At 39.6% G+C, this 9,335-nt stretch overlaps 1 pseudogene; it reads right to left on the bottom strand.

Annotated features, from left to right (window-relative positions):
• Window positions 1-301: 301 nt before the first annotated feature.
• LOC139942749 (uncharacterized) lies at window positions 302-8,459 on the bottom strand (annotated as a pseudogene).
• Between the last annotated feature and the right edge of the window lie 876 nt (window positions 8,460-9,335).

Genomic DNA, 9,335 nt, shown 5'->3' with positions numbered 1-9,335 from the left:
CCCGGGGAGAGTGTATCTAGCGCTTTGCCAAGTTCTTCTAGTTTTGGTTCACTGCCCAGTTCGTCCATGATACACAGGCAATCTTTGTTGTTCAGAACTTCTGTGTTGACAACGTTCTCTCTGGAGTATAGCTCCGAGTAGTGCTCCACCAATCGATCCATCTGCTTCAGAGGGTCCTTTAGGACCTTACCGGTAACTGGCTTCAGAGGAGCGGTCATCTTCAGGTGGCCTGCTTTATTCCCTCGTACATACCTCTTACATTACTGTTGGCAGCAGAGGTCTGACCAATCGGGTGACTTGATTAGCCTCTTGCCGAACTAGTGGCATTGTAGACAACATCCCTGAGGTGTTCCCATCTTCCGCCGACATCGGAATTGAGTATTCTTGGCAAGACATCTTTTTGGACCTGGACAAACGCTTCCACCATCTCTGGGTTGTAAATCTTGTTCGTGTCAATGCGAGGCTGCCCTGCCTTCTTGGATCTGTGAACTCTCCGTAGTTGAAGCTTTTTTTGTTGCACACAAGGGAGTGGTCTGTATCACAGTCTGCACTTTGGTAGCTGCGTGTTATCTTGACGCTGTCCAGGTCCCTACGTCTTGTGACGAGGTCAAGTTGGTGCCAATGCTTTGATCTAGCGTGTCTCCAGGATACCTTGTGTTGGGCTTTGTGTTGAAGAAAGTGTTAGTGATGCAGAGATTGTTGTGCAGCAGAACTCAAGAAGACGCTGACCGTTTTCATTTATAACTTTCCGATGCCAAACTGTCCCATACAGGAAGACCAGGATTTTTGATCGGCACCAACACTGGCGTTGAGATCCCCGAGGATGAAGATTGGATCTTGCTCTGGGACTTCGCTGATAATGGAGCTTAGATTGTTGTACAATTTGTCCGTAGCTTCCGACCAGTTAGCTAGAACATGCTCCGGTTTCAAACCAAAATCAGTGAGTGATACAACTCTGGATACCATTCGTTTAATCTAACAATAGCAGTCAAGACATGATTGGCACCACCAGACGCAATCCAGATGCAAGGTGTTTATACTTGTGTTTTTTGATCTCCCGAACTATCAGTGGTTTGGTCATCGAAGGACATTTTCGACACCAGTTGCCCCCCAAAAACAGTTTACAAAGTTGTATATGGCAATGGCATTGTCTAAAACTGAAACAAAACCATTTAAATCCAAAATCAAGTTTTGATTTCAAATGTTACTACTCTGGTTTGCTAGCCATCAGAACCATGAACTGAAAATGAAGCATATTAACATATTTTTAAAAAACCACTGATTTGTCCTCCGTGATGATGACGTATTTTATACCATTATATGCTAAAGAAATACAAATTTAATACATAAATCATGAAACTGTTTGTTTCAGCGAAACAAGAACATTGCCATTCGATTCCTTGGCCTCTGATACATATAATTCGCAACTAAAATCACTTGCATCGGCATTACACAACTAAAGTTATGCTGTTCAAAGGAAATGACTGCCATTTTGAACATATTACGTCATAATAAAGTCAAGGTCATTGCAATTTTTGAGCATCAACATAGTCACCATAAAGGATATTAATTTGTTACAAACTAATACCACCGTCATTAAATTCCTTGGCCTCAGAAACATAATATTGGCATGTAGAAAACCAACCATGGTATTTGCGTTTGCTTTATTACATTAAAAGACGTAGTGACGTCATTATGACGTAATTTCAAGGTCATCCCATGCTCAGATTTTTTGGAGCATGACGTTTTTGAAATCTACGGGTCAAATTGATACTTTGGTGAAAATTTGGTGCTTTTGTCCGCCGTGTCACGATCTTCGTGTTTTTTTGTCCTTTTTGTCCACCTCACTAAGAACTTTGGAGATAAACGGCAAGTTTGATACCGGTCGGTAATTGTTCAGTTGCTCAAGATCAAGGCTGTCTTTCTTCAGCAAAGGTGTAACATGTGCTACCTTATATTCTTCCGGAACCTTGGTAGCTGCCAGGGAAGAGTTGACGATGGTTTGGATGCCTGATGCAAAAGACATGGGCATTTTCTTGACAATCCAGGTAGCAACTGGATCGGGACGACATGTCTCTACATCATTTCAAATAGAATGTCTAGTCATAACAAGGGCCAAGTCTTTTCATCTCTTTGATGGCAACTGGACTCTTTCAATAAAATCTGAGGGCACAAGGAGATCAATGAAAAAATTCTGCAATCAGGAAAAATTCTGTTAAGTCACATGTGTAACTGACATTATGCACATGTTCAATGTCTGAAATAATACATGGTAGAATGAAAACAACAGAACTACCTTCCAGTGCACCTTTTGAACATAACACACCTGTTGTACTGCAAGATGTGTCTACTTGCATCGTTGTTGTGTGGTTCACTGCTTTCACTGCTTCCTCTGGGGGTTGAACTGCATATAAATTGTTTAAACCATTTCAAAACATAAATTCATGAATTTTTCAGCAATTAAGAGATTAGGTCAGTCTGTACTATGTGTATTGCCATAACATGTACAATGTACCTAGTAGGCCCTCAAATCAAATCAATTGTCCTTATTGTTGTATTCATGCTTATGTCCAACTGTAAGCAAGTTGCTGGAGTGCAAAATAGACAACTTGTGTGACTGTTCCGAATTAGAAATGTTAGAGTTTCAAATCATGTATACGAGTGCAGTAGTTTGGTACACATGTAATTAGGCCTTAGGTTGAATGAGAGATCTTCACTACTCACATCAATTGAATTACAAATTAACTCAACCATTTTGAGGTATCTCCATCAAATAAAAAAGAATCACAACAACATGGACCTGACATATTTTGCAACTGCAAATAGCACCAGTTCATCAATAAAAGAAAAATAATGCACTTCATCCTCATTTCCCCCGTCAAATAAAAGTTTACAACAAAATTCAAATACGTACACATTCCTACATCCATTTGTTGCAGCCGCTTTCCAACTATTTGCACTTCTTGAATGGCCAAAGGAGCTTGGTAGATGTTTGAATTTACCAGGGCTGAGTATCCCATGTGCTTGTAGAAAAGATGCCTTTCATGTTCTGGTACATCCATTCCTGCATAGAGAGTACTTGCTCGATGACGGAATGCAGTAGCTGTCATCTTAGCTGGCTCGTGGACTTTGGCCTCTACACAAACACGCTGCACACTATGCCAACCATTCATGTGATTGAGGCTACCTTGAATACATGGGAATATGTACAAATTTGATGGATGGACATTTCCAACTTTTCTCATATCGGGGTTAGCAAGTTTTGCCATTGCCTCTGTACAGTCGGTGGGTATCAGTACTGTCACCAAATGGTTGTTCCCTTTTCCCCTCTGGAATGTTACTTTCATTTGCTTGAACATACCCCTCTCTTCTTCATCAATGTGCTTCATGTAGTCGGTGTTTAGCCAAGAGTCGTTGGCGGCTTCTTCCCACTCTCTTATTGTTAGTCTGGCTGGCTCTCCCCCCTCCTTGCATTAAATAATGTTATACGTGAAGCTGTCAAATCACGCAGCTTAACAAAATCTTGTGAAGACCAGAACAAAAAGTTGTCCGTCAGCATATTTGCTATCTGCATCACTGTGTAGTCTCTGATCATTTTGACATCATCTTCAAGAGGTAGTCTTTCTGGTTTTCTTAGGTTGATATGCCCGTTTCTTTGTAGACTGTAAACTGCATCACCAAAGATGAAGTCCTTATTCAGTGTAAGGATGTCTATGAATTTGTCAATGTCTTGGGCTTTTTGGTCATTGCAACTTACTAGATATGATCCTTTCAACACCTTTGCCATTTTTTTCAGCAGATAGAAAATAGAGATTTTCAAACCAGCCTTGAGGGTTGAGTGGTTGCCAGTCTCTGAACTTGGGTCTTTTTGTGTCACACGGTCGATTGCTTCGTGTAATATGTCAAAATTCTTTCTATCGAACATTTCTGCTGATGATGACTCAGAACTATGATTGGGGTTGAGCAAATTGAATTCATGATACAATGTTGCCAACTGCCTCATGTCAGTCATAACAGACTTCCGCACTTCAAATTGTTTGTCCTGCTTGCGCTTCATTTTATCAAAGATTCTTGCCCCAAACATGCAAATATCATGATCATTTCTACAGACATTGCCAATATCATCTTCCTGGAAACCACTTAGAATATTTTCCTTGAATTCGCTGGTTACAAACCTAGGATATGGTTTTAGAAGTGGTGTTGGTAATGCGGATGCAGACTGCACAGAATCTCTGTTACAATTTTGCTTGTGACTCCAGAAAAAGTGCCTATTATAAAACCCATTGCAACTGCTGCAAATGACCAATTTGGTATCAGGTTTCTGTGACCTTTGTGTCAACAAGCCACTAGATTCTCCATTCTTCATGAGTTCTTTGTTGAAGTTATATATCCCCTGTAGACGCAACCTTCTGAAAACTCTTTCTCGCTCTCTTTGTGGCAACTTTTTGACATGTTTCATTGCCTCCTCTTTTTTTGTGTTTGCTTTGCATGTGTCTGTTGAGCCGGGCTTGCATTATTCCACAGTAAGGGCATGGTCTGCGTGGTTTTTTTCTTGCGACCTACAGGGAGCATACAAAATAAAAGAAGAAAGTTTACTTTTAAATCAAATCCAACTGTACTACACTGCTGCACTTTATCTGGCTGTTCCAGGATGGAAGTTAAGGGAATAACAGGCAATTCTCTTTTCTTTTTCTCAATGATGATGAATTATACATTTAACGTATTCAAGCAAATAATGTAGTTTGGGTTGATGCCAGTCATTACATCTACATCACTATTATTAGTTATCACACAAGCGCGACTGGAATCGTAAAAATATAGCGCTTCTGCGTTCCATAATATGGGACGCAGATGCGCTATATTTTCTGAATTCCACGAGCACGCGTGTGATAACAAATTTATCGTCAAGCAAACATGGAGCGCAGATTGACACAATACGAGGTGTTGGAACAGCTGTACTTTTTTGTATACTTCGCAATACGCGGAGTTAGAAGCGTGTTAGGGCCGTGTGATATTATAAGTTATCACACAAGCGCGAGTGGAATACGGAAAAATATAGCGCTTCTGCGTCCCATATCCAACGAGGCCGAAGGCCGAGTTGGATATGGGACGCAGACGCGCTATATTTTCCGTATTTCCAGGAGTGCGCGTGTGATAACGTATTAACTTCAAGCAAACTTGGCGCGTGACTTAGAACACACAAGACGCATGGTTGTGATATTAGCCGTGCAATATAGGTTTTTATCACCACTCCATTCTGCCAAACTGATTGGAGGATTAGCGCATACTTGAAGATAAATAGGTTTAAAATCACACCTCTTGTTGCTATGGGTCGACAAATCAGAATCGGGGATTCAAGATTGCCTGTAGATAAAACTGCTATCGACTGTATACAACTCTTAGTGATTATTTGCCAAAGAGCAATGAGCACAGAAATATCAATACAATCTTTGTTTTTACAAACACACCATGGAAGAGCGTTAGATGTGACTTACGTATACAATCCGTGGTGTCTTTTGGGGAAAAAAGGGGGTCACTTGGGGTATGATCTTTTATTCTTTCTGAAATTATACTAACGAAGACCAAATCATTTAAATGCCATTTTTCCCAACCACCAAAAGTTGTCTTATTACAAACTTTTCCCATTTTTTCAGAAAAAAACATGTTCTTTGTTTGATGTGTTTTATAATTCTCTTTCCAATACGCGCGGCTAGACTTGCACAGTCTATTATTAACATGTGTGACCAGAATCAGACCATCGCTGTGTGGACCCCTTGTATGTAGGCATACAATGCACTACGAGCTACATGTCTTTAGATCATGTTATCACAGACTAAAATTGTTTACCAAATATACCTTCTGGCTGGTGGTTTTCACAGTGACTCCCATCAGAATGATCATCTTCAACCTCCCGTGATGAGCTGTAGTGGGGTGAACATTCGTTCACATCAGGTGCAGTATCCTGTAAAAAAACACAAATAAACGTGTTATATATACTGTATACCTTCACACTCATGTGTAATCACCTGCTGTATTGCTCCGTATCCATGATTACATTATATTATTTTCATGCTTTTACTTATTTTTGTTTTTATTAATTATTTTTTCTCACTCAGTTCTTGATTGTCTTTGATTTCAATCATTGTTCTAAATTTGTTTATTAATCTCTCTTTTTTATATATAATTTGTTTACCAATGTGGACAAAACTGTTGATTTGAATGATATGGAGACCGTAGGGTTGACAACTCAGTCAAGTTTAATGTGTTTGACAACATGGTTTAAAATAGCCTTGAGAAAGGCATTGGAGTTTTGTTTTTATATTTTTTTTTGTATCTTTGTTTTGTTTTGCTTTTTCCCTGCATGCCCAAATGTACATGAACTGTACAATCCATACTGAACTGTACATACATGTACATGTATCAAACGCCTTGATGGCTAAATCTGTGGGGAGCCAGTGAGGGTCGTTTTAACTTTAATGTGTGCAGACGACAATACCCCTTTGGTCAGTGGCGGAAGTCATGTTTACTAAATATAGTTTGATCATTATGAATGCAGCATGTGGCTCCTATGAACTGCACTAACCTTGCTCAAGGCACAGACACGCATTTGCAGCTAGTTTTTACCCTACAGGCATACTAATACCTATGGGCGATTCCATGAAAAGGTGGAATTTTCTTAGAAAAATGAAATTGCTCCCAGAATTGAATTTTCTTCTTTATATCATTCCAAACATGTCCAAGTGTGAGGGGAATTTGTTTTATTCTGTTCGGATATTGTTTACTGTGAAAAAATTACTTTTCCAATAGTGCACTTTGGTGGGAAAAAAGTAATGTTTTTTATGGTTTTATCAATTTGACCTATTTTTATAGTCAGTATCAATTTTCTTTAAAAAAGTATAATTGAGAGCAAGTATGGGCAGTATTCTTTCAGAAAAAATATGAACAATTTCAAACAACTCAATGTACACTTGTGTCAACACTTGGTTCGAGGTACTCTCAGAGAGCGTAACGCGTGTTACCAAAACACACCCTTTTAAATATAATTACTAAACAACCTGGTTTCAAATGCTGCAACTTTTAATTTTCCTCCTACTAATAAGGGCTCATGTAAAAACAGTAAAAACTTAGATGAATTCTTAACCACCGCTTCACAATGAGCCTCCGAAAACTGTAACGCGTGTTACCATGTACCGCGTGTTACCAATATAACGCGTGTTACCATGTAACACGTGTTACCAATGTAACGCGTGTTACCAAGCCCAATACACTGTATACAATGGTCAGATGGGCACAGCACACAGTTTAAAAACTAAAATATTCCTGCCACGTTCCATGGCCTGGTAGGCAAGCATAATGTGAATGAGGTGGAATTACTTTTCAACATCCCATGGCAAAGGACATGTCGATGGAATGGGGGGGGGGGTCAAATTAACGATTCTAAGCGTGGGGAGTTGTTTTTTTGTGGTTAATGATTGGGATTATTTCCGTGGTGAAGTAATGCAAGTAAGTGAAGAAAATGACTTCAGTGTTTTAGGGATGCCCCCTGCTTGAAGGAATTGGAAGTTGGCAAGTCCTAAAGATGACAAAACATTATTTTTTAGGAATCATATTATTAGGAAACTGGAGAACCCGTGATAGTAAACAAACGCACGCTCTACAAATTTTGGGATATGAAGAGCAACTAAAAACATTAATGAATAAAAAGGTCTATAGCTACTGTTTTGCTCTTCAAATATGATGTGCAACTGATATTGGTTGATAAATTTGAGAAATTGTAACTCAACAATTGAAATAACATCAATAATGTAGCAAGACAAATTGTAACGCGTGTTACCGTAACGCGTGTTACCTTAAATTTTGTGATATGTAGAGCAAAACGTTAAGAAAAAGTTCTATTGAATGTTTTGCTTTTTAAATATGATGTGCAACTGATACTGGTTTATATTTTTTGAGATTTTGTAACTCAACAATTGAAATAACATATAAACATGTAGCTTGGAAAAATTGTAACGCGTGTTACCGTAACGCATGTTACCGACTATTTTGCAATTTACTAAAAAAGTTGCACTTGGATTATGGTAATTATTTTGGTATAATAAACCTTAGCATAGTACTTGATGACAGTAGAAACAATTTTGTAGTAGACTGGTTAGTTTTAGGACAAAGTTGAAATGAAGTTCGTTTTTTTGTTGGTCTTTCCATTCAGCGTAACGCGTGTTACCGATTTTCGCAGAGCTCTCTCAGCTAAACCAGTTGATCTTTCACTTTTAAGTGAACATGGTGATCTAGCCTAGATATTCAGGTTTTAAAATACAAAAGATGAACCCTTAAATCAAAGTAGTCTTGCAGCCGGAGAATGGAGAATGATGAAGGACCCTCAAAAGCGTAACGCGTGTTACCGCGGAATCGCCCCTATGAGCACGATACCCGTACAGTCGAAGCCCGATGTAAATATTCATGATCTGCATATAACCAGCATCGAGGCCCCCCCCCCCCCCCCATTTCGTCTAAAGCTGGATGAAAATTTATAAAGAAACACATATTAAACCCGGACGTTACGTAGACCCAACAAGGCCTGACTGCATTTGATGGGGACAGTAATACGAGTGCGGATGACCTACAGGCTATACAGTAGTAGCACAGGCGTCGTGCTCAGTGTGTACAGTAATCTATACTATTAAAAGCGTAACCTGCGCCATCTTGGATTGAAAATTAGAAGGTCCAGTGGTATGGCATCCTTGTGGAATCCAACACGGTTGTTTGTGTGGAATTCAATACGTTTGTGTGGTTTCAGACGTCGGGTTGCAAGTCTGCAAAACCCGGATCCAAACTCGCACTTACAAGTCATGTGATTGGAGGAAGTTTGGGCGGCGACCGTGCGTCAACCACTGGTCGATGTTGTTACCAGACTTCCTAGAAATCTTTCTGACAGGCGACTCATTGGACAGTGTTTCGCAGATGGTGCTCCGGATTGGTTCATTCATTGCCCCATGAAAGTGAAATAAATTAGAGAAAATTAAGGAGTGGGGACGAGTTTATCGTTTTTATTTAGTTTGTACGATATAGGGTTCCAGAGATATGGGATATATGAAGGTTTGTTCCTAGAGCAGCGTGAACATGAACGCGGTCAGAAATTGTGTCGTTTGTCGTTCAAATTTCGCGAGATGCAATAAGCCCAAAGTGACAATAAAACAAAACCAGACCTGCCAAGTCTCACGCATTAGGCGTGTGACTCACGCATTTGGGCTCTGTCTCACGCTCACACGCACATCAACCATTATTGAGGCGAGATCGGGAAAAAAAAATAACGACATTTTTTGTACAAAATTTGTACA

The sequence above is a fragment of the Asterias amurensis genome, chromosome 10 (genome assembly GCF_032118995.1).
Source record: "Asterias amurensis chromosome 10, ASM3211899v1".
NCBI lineage: Eukaryota > Metazoa > Echinodermata > Asteroidea > Forcipulatida > Asteriidae > Asterias > Asterias amurensis.
The sequence above is the reverse complement of the archived record's forward strand: the minus strand, read 5'-3'. Positions and strand labels throughout refer to the sequence as shown.